This window comes from Camelus ferus, chromosome 20, assembly GCF_009834535.1.
Source record: "Camelus ferus isolate YT-003-E chromosome 20, BCGSAC_Cfer_1.0, whole genome shotgun sequence".
In the NCBI taxonomy this organism is placed as follows: Eukaryota; Metazoa; Chordata; class Mammalia; order Artiodactyla; family Camelidae; genus Camelus; species Camelus ferus.
In genome coordinates this window covers 12,046,901-12,065,935 of record NC_045715.1, presented here as the reverse complement: position 1 = coordinate 12,065,935, position 19,035 = coordinate 12,046,901, and the positions used below count along the sequence as shown (strand labels likewise).

The window sequence follows — 19,035 nt, the reverse complement described above, 5'->3', positions numbered from 1 at the left end:
ATAAAATCTAACTTTCCATTGCTGCAGATAAGCCTACTAACACCAGCAAAACTGTGCCTTTCCTCAGACCCATTGTCTCAACCTTTGGTGCCTGCCTTTTCCTTTATTTTCTGTTAAGGCAAGCGCCTGTTTACATCCCAGGGTTTTGGAGTGTTCTCTGTGTATCCTAGCCCAGGTGTGATTTCCTCTTCCTCTGAACAATATATATAGCACCTTACATATTTCTATTATAACATACCTACCCTAAGTCCTTATAAGCGATAGGAATGGCTGTGTCCCCAGTACAATACAGAAGATGCACAGGGACAAGTACTGTGGGTATACTTATTAATAATGATGTCCCAAATCATTCTTGACTTTGCTCTAGGGAGACTTAAAAGGTGTAACTTTTGCCCTTAAGAAGCTAATGATTTGGTTAAAGGGAAAAATTTTCATGAAACACTTGACCTACTTAAGACAATACCAGTATAATGTGAATCCAAAATAAGGGAAAGATCATGTGGCCTATAGCTAGAAAATTTACCCTTACAAATGTGGTTTTTAAAATCAACTGTGAGGAAGTTGTAACGTTTAAACAAACATGCATTCCAAGTTTGGGTGGAGGCGGCAGGAGAAGCAGGAAGAAATGAAGATAGCACGAAATGAGTGTGAAACCTCGTGGTTATTGGCCATATGGACTTTGTTTTCCGTGCCACCGATTAGGTAGCACCTGGCACGGTGTCACTCATGTATGTAGTAGACATTTATATGAATCAGGACTCTAGGTTGCAATCGTCAGAAATCCAGTTGTAACTGATTTAAGGGAGAAAAGTAAGTGAATTTATTGACTTGCATAAAAAGTTCATAGTAGTTTAGGTTTCAAGGATATCTAGTTAGGGATAATCAAACAATAGCTTCGAGAATCATCTGTTTTTCTCTAACTTTGCTTTTGAGAAAGTAAGAGTGCTTCTGTTTCAGTGATTAAAAAAACTAATTCTAACTGGCTTAAGCAAAAACTTTCGTTGCCTTAAGTAACCAACAAATTCAGAGGTTCTACATAATATAATAAGGTTCAACAGCACATCTAAAAGGCATTCCAAAGGAGAGAAAGATGGCCAATAATTTTCTAGAATTGAAGAAAAATGACTCTTTAGATTGCGGAAGCACATCAAGTCTTGGGAAAATAACACATACAGATAATGTAACATATACATGATGAATTTAAGCAAAGAGAAAAATGATGTTAATAGCAGCAGTTAAAACATAGCCTATCTAGAAAGAACTGACATTTAGACTGGAAGCCAAATTATCAAAAGTGAAAAGCAGGCTGAAGATAGTGGAATATATATAGTACAAAGGGAAACTATGGACAACCTAGACCATTATGACCAAGTAAATCATCACTCAAGAATGAGGATGTAATGCACCACTGCCAATCCAAGCAATATTCTGATCCCTTCCCATCATGTTCAGTGAAAGATTGAAATCTCAGGGATATAAAGAGAAGTATTCATGAGTCAAAGACATAAATGGATTCTGGAAAGATGGCAGTACATGAGTTTTGAATCTCCATGAATCACTACATAAAAACAGACTATATAGTGAAACCAAGAATGCATGTGACAATGTTTACAACAAAATTAGATAACAGATTAACTCTACAAACCCCCAAATACAAGAGGGTGGGATCAAACCACAAATAGAAAGTTGTATAGTGTCAGTGCTGGAAAAAATCAGATCAAAACTCTCAAGACATTCAGAAAAGTATGTAAGACATGAAAGAGCAAAATAAATCAGAATAAGAAAAACTCAGAAATAAACAACTTGGGAAAGAATGAGAATTAAGACAAAAAGTGGTTTCAGAAAATACTAAACTAGAAGGAACACAGGAGTAAACGAACAACAGATGGTGCCCAAGAGAACTAGAATCTGAAAATGAGATTTTATTTTATTTTTAAAGTGAGAGTGGTAATTTTTTTAGGTTTATTAATTTTTTAAACAGGGTACTGCAGATTGAACCCAGGACCTTGTGCATGCTAGGTATGCACTCTATCACTGAGCGATACCCACCCCCTGGAAATGAGCTTTTAAATAAAGAAATATAGAAAGAGGTAGAAATGATTGAGAAAAGATAAATATTGAAGATAGGTAAAGAAGATCCAATGTATGGTTAAAGAGTTCCTGATAAAGAAACCAAAACTAGCTAACAGAACATATACAACACATTTTCCTGGAATAGAATATACATATTCTATTTATTTAGGTTCATGTACATATTCATATGTGTCTTTGAAACCTCATACTGAAAGAGTATACTGGTATACCTGAAAACACTGAGAATGAACAATGTATTCTAGTAAAATTACTAGACTTTATGTTTGAAAGAATGTAAAGTGAAAAATTGTCATTGGCCAAAAAAATAATTTATGAGAGAAAATTGGATTACCGTAACACTTCAACATTAACACTTCATGTGAGGAGAAAATGGTGAAACATTTAAAATAGTCAAAGTAAGAAAACGAGAACCAAGAACTCTGAATCCAGCAAAACTGGCTTTCAAGCATAAAAGCATATTGTTTGCAAAATGAAAGAACTCAGAATGTTTGTTACTTATTTTAGTTCTTCCTGAGAAATCTACTAGAGAATGAGGCTTGGCAACCAAAATTACTGCCAGTGACAGAAAGACAGTTAGTGAATTTTAAATGTTACATCTAGAATGAAGACTAAATGAGGGTTTCTTTCAGTCAAGGTCCAGTCAAGAGATAGAAATTACACAGTAACTTGAACAGAGAATATTTACTATGAAGAATTATTAATGGAATTGGAATCAAGGGGGGCTGACTAGTAAAAGGCAAAGAGAACGCCTACCATATAGGAACAGTAGATACAGGGAGCAGCCACCACTCCCAGGACTGAAATAGAGTGATCAAGAAACACGTCCCCCCATCTCCTTGTTGGAGAGGGCATGACTGGCTCACTGCTGTGGCCTCAGTGGGACTTGTTAGAAACCCTCTCTCTGGAGTTCTTGGAGAAACTATCCATCCACAGGGAGGTGCCTTCAGCAGAATTCACTGCAGAGTGCCCAGAGAAGCCACCTCCAGGAAGGTGCTTTGCCAGCAGCACACCACTCTGAAGCCACCCAAAAAGCGGTGTGCTGGGGGACGCTGCTGTGGGAAGTCGCTGCTTGTTGTTGGCTACTGGGTGCTGCTGAAAGGAACCACACACTCTGCAGGAGCCCAAGGAGGTAAGTGCATAGGCATGAGAGAATCAGGAAGAGAAGCTTCTTCCTCCTCCAGTGCCTCCCCCTGCAGCCCAACAGTGTCCTCTACTGACAAAGACTAACAAACCAGCTGGCTTGGGAAACGCATTTACAGAGCTCATCTCCATTACTGCACAGCAAGCAAAGATTTCGGAGCTGAGAGTCAAAGAGTATAATCTGAGATGGATTTATATGCTGAACATTAGTACCAAGTGACTACAAAGCAGGAGGGGGCTCTGAGGAGATCATCAGCAAAAAATTTTACACTTTTCAGTGTATTGACGGTGCTAATATTACTATTATTATTTTGAGAATGCACGTGTAATGTGGGGTAAAACAAGTAATTATCATTAGTCTGAATGCTCTATCTAATTTCCTGCATCTTTTCAGTAGCAATGATCATCCTTATCACCTTGTCCGTGGTCTTGAAATACCAAGTCCCACTAAAGGAAACAAGGACTTCTTGGAGAAATGGATGATTCTAGGTCTGGGTCAGGAAATACATAGAATGAACATAAAATACCTTGTCATACTAAGAGCAGAGGAACTATTAAAGACTTCTAGGGTCATCTCCAAAGGACCCTGGAGCCAACCTGAAGAGGGTCCCCACTGGCCAAAGATGGGACAATTTGAGTTTCAATAAGGGTAACAGGGACTGAAACACATTAAATATGTTTAAATACATAAATTCATAATAATGTATCACCAAATGGATTAAACCCGAGTCTAATCAAGCCTCTGGAGCCAAGTGCCAATTTACAGGAAACAGAGGACAAACATGCATATTGAAATGACCATGAGTATGCAATCTGCAAAATCCAGACTCTGGGGAACCCTACAAGTCAAACAGCTGAGTTCAATACATAAATTGTAAGACAAAGAATGGAGAAAACCATTAGATTAAAGGAGACTTTAAAGACGTCAAATTAAAGAGCAAGACTAAATTATAATGTCTAGAGATACGCTTAAAAGAACTTTTAAAAAGTGTTGGCTATTGGAGTGATAGGACCATGAGCTCGTGTCTCTCGTGACAATAAAACCACAACTGACAGCTAAACAACCATTGGGAAAAAAAAACAAAAGACTGGAACCTAGGAAAAAAGATCTTCAACTGGAAACATTAAAGAGGGAAACACAGTGGGACAGTAGGAGGAGCGGGCTCGTGATATAATCAGGCCCCAGGTGGGCGACCCACAAGCTGAAGAATAATTAAGTCACAGAGGCTCTCCCACAGGAGTGGGAGTTCTGAGCCCTATGTCAGTCTCCCCAGCCCGAGGTTCCAGCATCGGGAGGAGGAGACCCCGGCAGGGCCAGTGAGGCTTAACTCTAGGAGCCCATGGGATTGGGTGAAACAGACTTCATTCTCTTGGGAAGGGTACACAGAATCTTACATGTGCCAGGTCCAAGGGCAGAGGCAGTGATCTCATAGGAACCTGAGCCAGACCTGTCTGCTGGTTTTGGAAGGTCTCCTGGGGAGGTAGGGGATGGCTGTGGCTCACCCAGGGAACATAAAAGCTGGTGGTAGTCATCTATGTGAGCTTTCCTGGAGACTGACATCTTGATTGGATCATTAGCACCTTGACCTAGCCCCCACCCAACAGCCTGTAGGCTTAAAGGGCTGGGAAGCCTCAGGGCAAACAACATACTGGGAGGGAACACAGCCCCACCCATCAGCCAACTTCCTGAGCCACAGAGGCCCCCTAGACATGGCCCTACCCACCAGAGATCCAGGACCAAGCTTCGAAGTGGGCAGGCACCAACTCCTCCAGCCAAGAAACCTGCATAAGCCTCTAGTCCAGCCTCATCCACCAGGGGGCAGATACCATAAATAAGAAAACAACAATCCCAAAGACAAACAACAAGGTCCTACTGTATAGCACAGGGAACTACATTCAATATCTTGTAATAACCTATAATGGAAAATAATACGAAAAGAATATATATATATACATGTATACCTGAATCACACTGCTGTACATCAGAAATTAACATTGTAAATTAACTATACTTCAATTAAAAAAAAAATAAAAGAGTAGAGAGGCATGGGGAAAGAAGTCCTCAAAACAAAAGTGAAATCCATAAATACGAGTTGTCGAGAATAATACCGATGAGCATTTGACAATTAAAAGAACATAGTTGGATAGGTATAGAGAACACCGAACAAATTTTAAAAAGAAAGGCAGTCATTAATACCAGGAAGAGCAGGTACTACCCAGAAAGGGATCCATTTGGCGTTGTTCTGAGTTCCCGTCATAACTCAAGAGGAAACTTTCACAATGTCCAGAACCCCTGATATCCTGCAAATGGAAGGAGGAAATGTCCTTCATTTCCAAGTAGCAGGAACCTACCTCGGCGGCATCGACTTCAACTTCCAAATGAAACAGTACATCTGTTACCAAACCAGGTTCATTTTGCCGGATGCTCAGCAAGCCGAAAGGTGGAGAAGCGGAGGTCTGCAGCCAAGAGAGGATATGGGAGGACAAACCTCAAATCGGACTCCCTGAAGGCAAGGGGCTCAGGGTATTTGTGGGATAAAGAATAAAGAAGCAGAGCAGTTTGAGTCCTGGGGACATGGGGAAAGGTGACTGGGGAAAAGGTGCCGTAACCATCCTCCTGCGCAGGCGTAATAAGCTACAGGCCTCTTCCCATTCAAATATGGAGGCGCTTTTAGCATGCTCCGAGGCGCATTTTCTGCCCTCTGACGTCAAAAGGTCACGGAGCAGACCCTGGCGCATACCCAGCTGGAAGGTGGGTGGTCCTAACCAGCGCGGATGGAACTAGACACAGCTGACTCCAAGTTCCTGGAAAACAACTCAGTCAAACGTCTTACTTTTAGGCTTCGTGCCGCTTGGAGGACCTGCAATTAAAACCACCTTATTAGTGAAAGCAGGTGAAATGTATTTGAGCAATGATTGCCCATGGTTTCATATCCACAAAAAGAAAAGTGATGGCATCTACATCATACATCTGAAGAGAACCGGGGAGAAGTTTCTCCTGGCAGCTTTTGCTGTGGTTGCCATTGAAAACCTGGCTGATGTCAGTGTCACATGAAACACTCCAGGAATACTGGCCAGTGATCTGTGCTAAAGTTTACTGCTGCTGCAGTAAACAGTAAGCTTGCTTCTAGGGAGCTGGAGGGGTCCTGGAATGCGGAAAGGTGGGGCAGAGTATTTCCATTTCTCTTTTATTGTTTGATTTTTTTAAACTCTGTATATCTGGTGGGGGAGGAGGGTACAGCTCAAGTGGTAGAGTGCATGCTTAGCATACACAAGGTCCTGGGTTCAATCCCCAGTACTGCTTCTAAAAATAAATAAACCTAATTACCTCTCCCTAAAAAAAACCCCAAAACTATGTATATCTATTACTCTTAACGGCAAAGAAAGACAGAGAGGGAGGAAGGAAGGAAGGAAAGAAGGAAGAAAGGAAGGAAAGGGAAAGAAAAGGAAGAGAAAGTGAAGTTGGGGCTGATTTTATCCTGTAGACAACAGAAGCTATTGAAGAGCTTTAATTAGAGATAAACCTGGCTCTATTTGTCTTTTAGAAATATCCCTCTGGTAGCCATGGGGAAGATGGGGTGGAGTGGTTCAAATTGGAGACAGGAACACCCTAGCTGGAAGACTAGAGTCTACATAAGATGAGAACCTGAATCAAGGCAATAGAGATGGGGAGTAAAGGAGAGGAGACATTGGGGTGAAATTAAGGAAGCACAATTTGCAGAATCTGAATGGATTTGGGAGAGAGAGAGAAAGAAAGAGAGAGAAGCATCACATAGTTTCTGAGTTGGATGCCTAAATGAGTGGACTGTAACACCATTCATGGAAATGAGAGATGGCCAAAGGAAGTGCAAGATGGCAGACAGGAGCAGTGAGGTGCCTGTGGGATAGCCAGTGGGCACAGGCTATTGAATATATTCCATCTGCAAAGATACAGGTTGAGGAGTCATAAGTGTACAAGTGGTCCTTGGAGTGACCAGTAGATGGAAAATTCTATGAAATGGAAAGAAAAGAAAGCCAAGAACAGAGACCAGGGGAATGTTGAAGGAGAAGGTGATGAAAAGACTGAGAAAGAATAGCTGGTGAGGTGGGAAGTAAAGGAGGACTGAGTGGGAGAGATCTTCCATAAGGAGAGAGCTGGTGTCAAAATCATAAAAAAAAAATTCAAGGATGATGAAAACTGTGGTGGGGATTTTTCTTTTTTTGACTACCCTATGTTCCCCTCTTTTGATAACAGCACTCCACTTTCCTCCTACTGAATAACCCTTCTGTCAACACATGCAGCTGCGGTAGGACTTTTCAGACATTCTGCTCTGTCATTTCTGAGCCAAGGGACGGGTATGCGACCCAAGCTCAGCAAACTGGATGTGTTCACCTAGAACTTGAAAACTTGAACCAAGTGATTCAGGGATGGCATAAATTTAATTCCAGAAGGGATCCCTGACAAGACTGTTGATTAGTTCTTGCGCTACCCACACTTCTTCCTTTAATTTCAGAGGCTGTGATATCCTTCTTATAAATTCCCTTAAAGTGTTAGGTAGCAAGTGCTGGTTTCTGATCCTTCTAATTAAAGAAATTTAATTGGATTTGGACATTAGAAGGTCACCGATGGCTTTACCTGAGTAGTGTCTTAAGGTGAAGTGTGAAAGGCTGAAGAGGGAATGGAAGAGGGGGACATAGAGATAATAACTGCATTCTAATCTTCCAGGAGTTTCTTCTGGAAGACAAGATGTTAGGGAAGTCGCTGATTATTTTAAACCATGTTCGAATCCATGTTTTGCTAGGGCATCTGAAAAAAGTTCCTGAAAATCGGGCAGCCATGAATCTGTTGTTTTAATATTGATAGCTTGAATTTTTAGTGAGATTTAGTTTATCAGTATATTTCAACTCTTCTTATTGTAATATTTGACAAACCCATGGTGGCAAATTGCTTTCTAAAGTCTACTTTAGAATAAAGGTTTGTCTGATCTGATACACTGAGGTTTCTTCCAAAAAGAAGTGTGATGCACCAAATGAAACATTAAATTTTAAAATAATCTGATTTCTAACTTTTACAAATACACATAAAATAAGGCACCTTTCCCTTCTCTAGCCAAACGTGGAGCAAACTGCTCTGTAATACTTTTGTGCCCTCCAGTGGTTATGAAACAGCATTAGGAAATTTATCATCTGCTTTTAAATATTGTGTATTATAAGAATACGTTTTCTTCATAACAGAATTTGTTACTTTAGGAATTCAAAGGGAATTATAAATGTGTCAGCATTCACTAGAGGCACATGCTATTCTTAAAAATGGTCAGACTGATAAAGCAACATCAAACTCATATAGCGAAAACTGACTTCAGGCAACCAGTAGGTGGAGGAATTTACAAAGCTAAGAACTCCACCACACACTCCAAACCTGACTTCAGAACCTGAGAATCTTAAAAATAATTGATCTAGTCTTCTCTGTTTTATACTAACAGAAACCAAGGACTGTTGACTAGCTCCGAGTTATATGTATGTATACATACAGTGCCCACGAAATTCTGGTAAAAGGAAAGACTATTTTAGGTTAGGATTAGATTTTACTTTCAAAAGATGAGAATTGGGGATAAGGTGAAAGATTTTTAGGTGTGGGTAGATGAGATAAAAAGCTGAAAATAGGTAGGGTGTATGAAGAAAATGACTATGGTCTAAGGGAGGAAAGAGGCTAGCAAGAGAGTGAGATGCTGGAAAGTGTCATCATGTGCAGGAAGGTCAAGAGAAGGGGGCTGAGTTTGGCTTTGATCCAGCCAGCAATGGAAAACTATTATGAAAGACAAAGAACAAATATTTATTAACTGTCAAGTGCTGGTACGAATGAACGTGAAAAGGACTGATTCCACAATTCTACTGGTTTCTTCTCCAGTTTCTTTCTTATTATACAGTTTTGTTGACCTCTATACTCTTCTCTAAATTTAATATCTTGGCTCATTTTATTCTCACTAACTAACCATGATAACTTACCTGCTTTTCATACAGTATGCTGCCCCACCCCCACCCCCATCAATTTTGTCCATAAATAGGCCATACCGTGTTTTTGCCTATCAGATTGGGAAAATTAATAAGATGGATGGTACTAAGATGCAAGTCAAACATATTCCCTGTAGGATTATTTATAAATGTAAAACAATAAAAAGAAGTAAACCAGGCACCAAAAATTAAAAGATTAGAAAACAGAATGATAGTTTGCCAATAAGTCCAATAACTAGTTCTTTGAAGAAAAGACAATACTACACATAAAATTCTGGCAATGTTAATTAAGAAAAAAAGAAGAAATTACAGCTACAGAACATTAAGAATGAGAAAGAATATATAATTTAAAATGCTGCAACTCAGCCTAAAAAATGTGACACAATTTATAAACATAAAACAGAAAATGATGTTCAACTTCATTCTAACAAATTTGAAAACCCAGAAGAAATGGATTATTTCCTAGAAAAAGAGAAATTGCCAAAATTGACTCAAGAAGATAAAAACCTAAAAATATTTGTGACCACTGAAGAAATTTAAAAACCAATCACCTATCAAATGGTTAGCCTTTTAGTTGTTTTTTAATTCTTATTTTCTAGCTTTATCATTGTGAGCTCAGAAACAATGCCTCTATAATTTTTGAATTTGAGATATTAATTTTGAACTACTGTATGATTTTTAAATGTGTTCCATAAGATATTGGAAAAATAGTATAATTAACACTTTGTAGCTAATCTTCAAAAAACAGAATATTCCTTATTTATTTGCCTTCCTCTAATCTATTTTTAATTGCAAAAGTACTGTATGCTTATTACAACAAATTCAAACCATTGTTGGTAAAGGATGACTATCCATGTTAAGTCAGTATAGCTCTTTCTACACTCTTCTCTACCTTTTCAAGCATAAAAAATAACCCCTTAATTGTTGTAACTCTGATTTTTGCTTTATTTGTATTAATTTATTTCTCCAATATCTTTGATATGTTTATCTTCTTTTCCTAACTTTTTGGCCAGAATGCTTACCATTCTATAATCTGTTGTATGTGGCGCTTCCATTGTTGCTAACTTGTTATTTCATTACTGCTTTCTTCTTTTCTTCAAGAATTATTCAGAAGAGTAATTAAACTTGTTCAGCGGTGAGCTGCTTTGCTTAATATTTTCTTCTCTGTTTTAGTTTTATTGCCTTCCACTCAGACACTATGGCCCACGTAATACTTAGTTTTCAGACTCTAAGAGCTTTATTTTACCCTAATATAGGATTAAGTCCGTAAAACAGTGGAAAAACAAGTATATTCTCTATTTTTAGAGTTCTAATAATCTTCCAAATCAGTCTGGTTAATGATATAATCTAGATTTTTATATCAGAGTCAAATTTATTTTGTCTACTCAGTCTAAGAGAAAAATATGAATTAAGAGCACACTACTTTTAAATTTAAAAAATCATCTTTTTGCACCTTTCACAGTTGTTACTTAATGTATTTTTATGAACAATGATTTAACACTGTGGCAGGCAGAATTCTAAAGTGGTCTATGAAACTCCTGCTTCCTGGTGTACACACCATGCATACGCCCCCCTCCTGAGCGTGAGAGATCTGTGAATACCATAGGGTATTTCTCCCATGATCAGGTTACATTATGTGGCGAAGGTGAAGGGACTTCACGCATATAATTAAGTCAACTTTAAGTTAATCAAAAGATAGATTATCCTGAGTGGGCCTGACCAAATCAGGTGAGCCTTTTAAAAAATAATTTAAAGGTCCAGAGATTGAAGATGTTGGAGATATATGAAGTGAGAGAGATCCTCATGCTAGCCTTGAAGAAAGAAATTGCTATCTTGTGAACTACCTAAGGAAGAGGCTGTAAGGCAATCCCCAGGCAACAGCCAGTAAGAATCTCAGTCCTACCACCTCCAGGAACTGAATTCTGCTAGTAACCTGAATGAGCTTGGAAGAGGACCCCAAGCCTTAGAGAAGCACTAGATGAGAACACAGATTCACTGGCATCTTGATTTGATTTCATCTTGTGAGATCCTGACCACAGCACTCAACTGCATCATGCCCAGACCTCAGACTACAGAACTAGAGATAGCAATGGGTATTGTTTTAAACAATTAAGATTGTGGTCATATGCAGCAATAAAAACTAACACAAGCACAAAAAGACTTCTGCGAGTTACAGTTTCAGTGTGATTGCATCCTTCATATTTATGAAATAAGCTTTATTGTTCTGTTTAATATACTTTGAATTTTATTGTATTATATGTATTATTAGTATCGTGACTTCTGCTTTCTTGTTTGCATTTATTTAATATCCCTTTGCTCATCCTTATAGTTGTAACATTTTGAGATGCTTTGTTTTAGATGTGGCTTTTCAAAACAGTGTATATACTTGTTGAATTAAGTTTTTGTATTCTATGTAGTTTGGTGCAGCCATTATGGAAAACAGTATGGAGATTCCTTAAAAGCTAAAAATAGACTTACCCTATAGTCCAGCAATCCCGCTCCTGGGCATATATCTGGAGGGAACTCTAATTTGAAAAGATACATGCACCCCAATGTTCATAGCAGCACAATAGCCAAGACATGGAAACAACCTAAATGTCCACAGACAGATGACTGGATAAAGAAATTGTGGTATACATAATGGAATACTACTCAGCCATAAAAAGCAATAAAAGCCATAAAAAAGAATAAAATAATGTCATTTGCTATAACATGGATGGACCTGGAGAGCATCATTCTAAGTGAAGTAAGCCAGAAATAGAAAGAAACATACTGTAAGATATTACTTATATATGGAATCTAAAAAAGAGATGCAAATGAGCTTACTTACAAAACAGAAACTGACTCACAGACATAGGAAACAAACTTGTTGCCAGGGGTAGAAGAGGGTGGGAAGGGATAAATTGGGAGATCAAGATTTGCAGATAATAACACTATACATAAACTAGATAAATAACAAGTATCGACTGTATAACACAGGGAACTATATTCAATATTCTGTAACTTGTAATGAAAAGAATGTATGTATATATATGTATGACTGAAACTTTATGCTGTGCATCAGAAATTGACACAACATTGTAAACTTCAATAAAAAAGTTTTTGTATTCTAATGATGTAATTTATCACATTTATACCTATTTTTGTATCTTTGGTCTTATTTTTTCTCTTGCTCTGTTTTTTTCTATCTCATTCTGCCTTTTATTTTCTGTTCTTTGTGTATATATTTTGCATTTTCTCTTTTCTAGTGTTTTAGAAAGTATGCATTTATTTTTAAATAATTTTTTAGAAATTAAAAAGAAAACTTAAGTTTCTCTAAAGAATTCTTCAAACTATATTTTTGCTCAAAGCAGACTGTGACTCTTGCTCCCTTGTATCCTTAGTACCAATTACATAGAAGTATTTTTAAAATGTTTAATCTGCTGAATTGAAATCACTCCATTCTAAGCACTTTTGCTGTTAAATAGCTTTTACCACTCTTTATAAAATAAACATTTAAAAATATTATTTGATTTTGCCAATTCAGACTATATTTTTCTTGTTGATTATAAAACATTTTCTTCATGTGCACTTTTGAAACAAAAACCTGTAATCTGAAACAGGTAAAACATAAATTGATGAAAAGGTAATTATCTTCTTTTGAATGTGTTTTTAAAATTATTGGATGTTTAGTAATCACAGGGAATTATAAGAATTTTAATAATCAGATGCTCATGTTTATTCTGACAAATTTAAACAAGAATAGAAAGTGGAAAGATTCTTTCCTCCAACCCCATACTCTAAAGAGTCTTAGTTCCATTTTAGTGTGTATCTTTCTATATTTTTCTCTATGTTATAGTGATGATGATAATAATGGTAACTAAAATTTCTATAACCTTTACTATCTGCTATTCATGTATTAATTCATTTACTCCTTAAAACAACCCAATAGGTAAGGACTATTATACTCATCTCTATATTAGGGATGAACAAACCAAAGTGCAGAAAAGTGATTTTTTTCCCTCCAAATCATACAGCCAATAACTGATAAAACTGGGATTCACGCTCTCAATCACTAGACTACACTGTCTCTCTTCAAATATATATTTACATACCCTTATATACGAATGTTAATTTAATAGACACATTTTAATAAAAATGTTCTTAAAATCTGTTTTGCTGACACATGCTCATTTTACTTAAAGTATTCTGCGTATCTTTCCAATTCTTGAAAGGTATTTCAGGTGACTGAATCAGTAAGTCACACGGTTTCTTAGAGGACATGTTAGTTTTTGTAGGCTAACCTTCTCTGATAAATAAATCCAAATATGTAATAGTTTAATCACAAGGTAAGTTTGTTTCCCACGTAACTACCTAAAGCAGGTTCAGGTCAGTGAGTGACATCTTTCATATTGTGACTCAGGGACCTAGGCTCCTTCTAACTTGTCATTCTTGGATAACCAGAGCATACTGTCATTGGCATATTGAGGCTGGTTGCCATGTCCACGGTGTGGCTGGTGGGAGGGAAAGGGAACGTGTGAAAACATGCTGTCTTACAAGATTAAGTGCTTAAGTGGGGTGTACATTACTTAATACTCACATTCCCTCAAGATGCATCTAGTCACATGGCCATCAGATTACAAGGGAGACTGGGAAATGTAGTCTAAGGAAAGAAAAATAGATTTTGGCGGACAGTTAGTAATTCTGCCACAGGCAGTTTTGTTGTGTATTTGTTTATTCATGTTAAAAAAATTTTTAACACATGGATCTCACTTTAAAAGGATTAGACACCTTTAAATGTGTCACAGGCATCTGTCAAACGGACACATCTCTGGTTAGTGGCAGACCCAGAATGGAAACCAAATCTGCCGATTCCCATGTCAAAGCTCCTTCTGATTAATGCAAGACCTATTTCACTTTTTTGAAGAGTTAATGAAGTATGAACTTTTTTGCCCTGAAGATAAGTCCTATTGGAAATATGTCTCTCTGGTGGCTGTTGAACAGAGACTTGTTTCTGTAAACTAGAGTATGGAATTAATTTAATTTGAGAAAATAGTTGTCCGGCCAGTTGGTAGAAACAGCCTGCCGAATGGAGACCATATTGCTGGTGTAATTATTTTAGAAGCTAACAAAGAAGAGAACATTTTGATAACTCTCATTTTAGTTGTTAATTGATGGGACATCACTCTCTGAATTCTACATCCACTGAATGGGCTTATGTTAAAATATTCTTCCTCATTCTTCAAATGATTGCATATTAGCTATGATTGAGTACATGGTAGAGTATTGATCACTTATTTAGTCAGGTGATTTGGATACCATAGGTTTTCAATACTATTTCTTTTTCAATAGGCATATACAAATAATTTCCTTTTGCGTAAGTCAGAAAAATATAAAAATCTCTGTTTTGATTTGCCAAAAAATCTCTGTTTTGATTTGCCAAAACTTTATCGTCAGAGCTAAAGAAGTGAAATTCATAATGGTGGAGGAAACTCCTGGTTATTTTAATTCAATTTTTCTCTATCCTAGGACATGAAGAATATGTATCACTTACAACTCCTTTAAATTGCCATACATTTATATCGCTTTCCTGAAGACACATATCATACATGGCTTTTGTAAAACATTTCTCTGGTCCTCTCTACATCTTTTAGAAATGCTACAGGCAATGCCTTTGAATATCCATAAAGGATCATAGATTTTTATCATGCTTGATTGCAGAAGGCAATCACTCCCCTGGAAAAGACAATCTGCATCTGCCCAGTTCTGCTAGTTCCTCTATAGCTTCTAAGCTGAAGAGAAATACCTGAAGCAGAGGGTATAATAATATCAACTTCATGCAGGGTAGGCTGCTGGGGGACATGCGTCATTAGCTCACCTAGCTAGGGATGTTTCCCATCATTGTATGTGGGCATGATTATACCACATAGGGACCATGAGCTGGAAAGTGCAGTCTTCCCAACAAATCTACAGAACTGTTATGTTCACGGGAAGACTTCCCATTCTAAGTTTATTGACTTGAGTTGAAGAAATGATGCCATAGAGTTATTATTAAAAATAACACAAAATTTTAAATGCATACCTTTGGATTAGTTTCCAAGATGAACTATTGATAACATGGGAAATTACTAACTGAATTTTAATGAAAAAACCTTTGTGATATTTGGTGAATGAGATTTGATAATTGATATTATAGTTTAGTAAGTGTGGTCAATAGTGGGTTTCTTTCATCTTGATCTTCATGTCAGCATGAGGTATCATTTTTAACTGTGATGGTCCTAAAAACTAAGATATTAAAATAAAAGTGGACTTAGCATTCAAATATTCAAATTTTTAGTTTTAGGCAAAATTATCTTTAAATATAAATACATTATATTGGAGGGAGACCTGAAAAAAATTCTCTACCAACAGGCAAACATTACCCTTCATTAGTTACACATTCTGTGCCAAGTTACTAAACAGTAGAGGAACAAAAACCATTTGGAGGAATCGAGATGAAATATCAAGGGTTAGTCTGAGCTGGTTTACTTTCTGCTTGTGGCACAGACATAAGCATCATGCACAGAAACAATGAAATGTTTAAACTCGCAGAAGAAATCTGTGAAAGACTGTAAAATCAGCTTGTCTCAGTTGAAGCAATTAAAGCCTTTAAAATTATATCTGTATCTGGAGTGGTGCAGAAAGTGTCAATGGTTTAAAATAATTCTTTTGAAACAAACATGTTTAATGAATGTCATTTAAAAAATATTACTTATGAAGTGATTCTTAAGGATTTGGTATCAGAGACAACGAAAAGACTCTAGACCACATCCAAAACCTATTTCTCCATTTCTAATTAAGTGTTACAAAGATGCCCCAAGTTAAATGCGCTCAAGACTGAACCATGGTTCCTTCCAGATTCTGCTTCTCTTTCAGTGTTTCCTATCACAGGAATTGGCTGATTTTACACCTATGGTGAAAGGTATGAGGAGGCAAGTGACTGAAACTAGAAATGTGGGTGATGAAAATACAGACATGTGTGGGCGATGTGTGTTAATTTTAGCTGTGTTGAATGAAGTTGGGACAGGCAGGTTGAAATACTCTGTGGACACTTGGAGTTAAGAATCTGGGTGGATGGACTTGAGTTGGAGGATGTGGATCTGGGAGTCATCTACACATAGGTGACAGGTGACATTAAGGGAGATAATTGAGCATTTGAGAGGAGGGAAAAGGTAGAGGGGAGAGTCAGAGAAGTATACTGTGTATCACAAAATATTTAATAAGAAAAGAGAAGCATCTAGAATCTCAATGGATGAGGAATGAGATAGACCGCTGGATTTAATGACCTTTGAAAAGTTTTTGAAACTTGGTGAGACAAGAAGCCACACTGCAGTGATACAAAGGTGTGTGTGTGTGTGTACACACGCATGTGCTCATGCACTCTGCTCCTTGCTTTACTTCTCACTGGCTGCTTGCCTTTGTGCAGTTTTAACATCACCGGACCTCAGTTATTCATCTTTAAAATGAAGGGATTCCCTAGATAAACACATCTAGAGTCTAAGAAGTTGAAGTAGACATTTTCAATGAATGAAAAGGTAAATAAAGCTAAATGTATTTCCCACCAGTTCTAGAAACAGTTTTTATAGATAAGGAGAAGTGGCTAGACTTGACTACTCACTTCAAGACATCTTGCTTTGAAAGGAAGACTCTAAGTAGATTCTTTTGGATTGTTTTATCATTTTGATTGTATAAAATGATACTTTGTAATATTACAAAGTAAAGAGATACAGGAGACCCTAAGCATTTACTTTTCTGACCGATTTTTGGACTTTTTATGAATGTATACAACATGCAATTCTGTGAAGCATGGATTTCTTAACCCTTTGATAATTTACTAGATCATAGCATTGGTAAAACTGGAATTCAACAATGTGCAAGGAAAAAAAATACCGGAAATGCACATTGTCTTTGATAACTGTTTTCCTATACATTGCCAAAGGTTTTCTTTTTCTTTTTCTTTTCCAGTAAATCCAACCTACTAAAAAAGCCAGGAGGTGACAAGCCATCAAGGCTGGTAAAATAATTATGTGAACCTCAAATCCAGATTTTTTATAGTTGTGGTGAAGCATTTTGAAAGGCTGATGCCAAGTCCAATGCCGATCGACAGATTCCAAGAGTTTTGAGTGGACTTATTTCTCATTATAAAATTATTACTATGCAATGAGTATGTAGCATGTTGTTTTTAAAATAGTCCTTCTTCCTCACTTAAATTTTTTCCTCCAGAAATTTCTAAATTAATTATAAAAGTTATTTATGTTTATATTATACATTTAATTACATAGTATATATAATACTATATCATATTTATTAACTAAATTTATTTTCTAGGATGTTTATGTTAACAAAGATCAATGAGGGGGATTTTCTTATAAAACTGGATTCTAACTGTCACTATTTGCAGACAATATGATACTGTATATAGAGAAACCTAAAGTCTGCACAAAAACTATTAGAACTAATAAGTGAATTCAGCAAGGTAGCAGGATACAAGATTTATATAGAAAGCTGCTGCATTTCTTTATACTAGTAAGTGAAATATCAGAAAGAGAAAGTTAAAAAAATTCTGTTTAAAGTTGCATCAAAAAAATACCTAGGAATAAACTTAACCAAGGAGGTGAAAGACCTTTATGATAAACACTATAAAACACTGACAAAGAAAACTGAAGAAAATTCAAAGAAATGGAAAGATAATCTATGTTCTTGGATGGGAAGAATTAATATTGTTAAAATAGCCATGCTACACTACACAAAGCAATCTACAGATTTAATGCAATCCCTATAAAAATACCCATGATATTTTTCACAGAACTAGGGCAAGTAATCCTAAAATTTATATGGACCCACAAAAGACCCAGAATTGCCAAAGCAATCCTTAGGAAAAAGGACAAAGCTGTATAATCCTTCCAGACTTCAGACAATACTACAAAGCTACAGTCATCAAAACAGCATGGTTCTGGCACAAAAACTGACATATAGACCAATGGGACACAATAAAGATCCCAGAAATAAACCCACACACATACTGTCAATCTATGACAAAGGAGGTAAGAATATGAAATGGAGAAAAGACAACAGTCTCTTCTACAAGTGGTGCTGGGAAAGCTGGACAGCCACACATGAATCAACGATAGTAAAACATTCTCTCCCACCATATGCAAAAATAAACTCAAAGTGGCATAAACAAAACTACAAAATATTGCCTCACACCAGCCAGAATGGCCATCACTGAAAAGTTCACAAAGGATAAATGCTGAAGAGTGTGTGGAGAAAAGGGAACCCTCCCCCACCGTTAGTGGGAATGTAGTTTGGTGCAGCCATTATGGAAAATAGTGTGGAGATTCCTTAAAAAAATAAAAATAGACTTACCATATGATCCAGCAATCCCGCTCCTGGGCATATATCCAGAGGAAAGTCTATACATGCATCCCAACGTTCATAGCAGCACTATTTACATAGCCAGGATATGGAAACAGCCTAAATCCACTGACAGATGACTGGATAAAGAAGTTGGGGTACATATACAATGGAATACTACTCAGCCATAAAAAGAATGAAACAATGCATTTGCAGCAACATGGATGGACCTGGAGATTGCCATACTAAGTGAAGTACACCAGAAAAAGAAAGAAAAATACCATATGACATCACTTATATGTGGAATCTGGAAAAAAAAAAAGACACAAATGAACTTATTTACAAAACAGAATCAGACTCATAGACACAGAAAACAAACTTCTGGTTACTGGGGGGGAAAGGAGAGGGATAAACTTGGAGTTTGCAGATACTATATAT

At 37.0% G+C, this 19,035-nt stretch overlaps 1 long non-coding RNA gene across 1 annotated transcript; it reads right to left on the bottom strand.

Annotated features, from left to right (window-relative positions):
- Nucleotides 1–5,178: 5,178 nt before the first annotated feature.
- On the bottom strand, nucleotides 5,179–18,651 carry LOC116658213. The gene is made up of 3 exons (XR_004313444.1): nucleotides 18,610–18,651; nucleotides 13,805–13,867; nucleotides 5,179–6,095 (listed from the first exon to the last, which is right to left on the bottom strand). It is a non-coding gene; the product is annotated as an uncharacterized LOC116658213 (long non-coding RNA).
- Nucleotides 18,652–19,035: the final 384 nt, after the last annotated feature.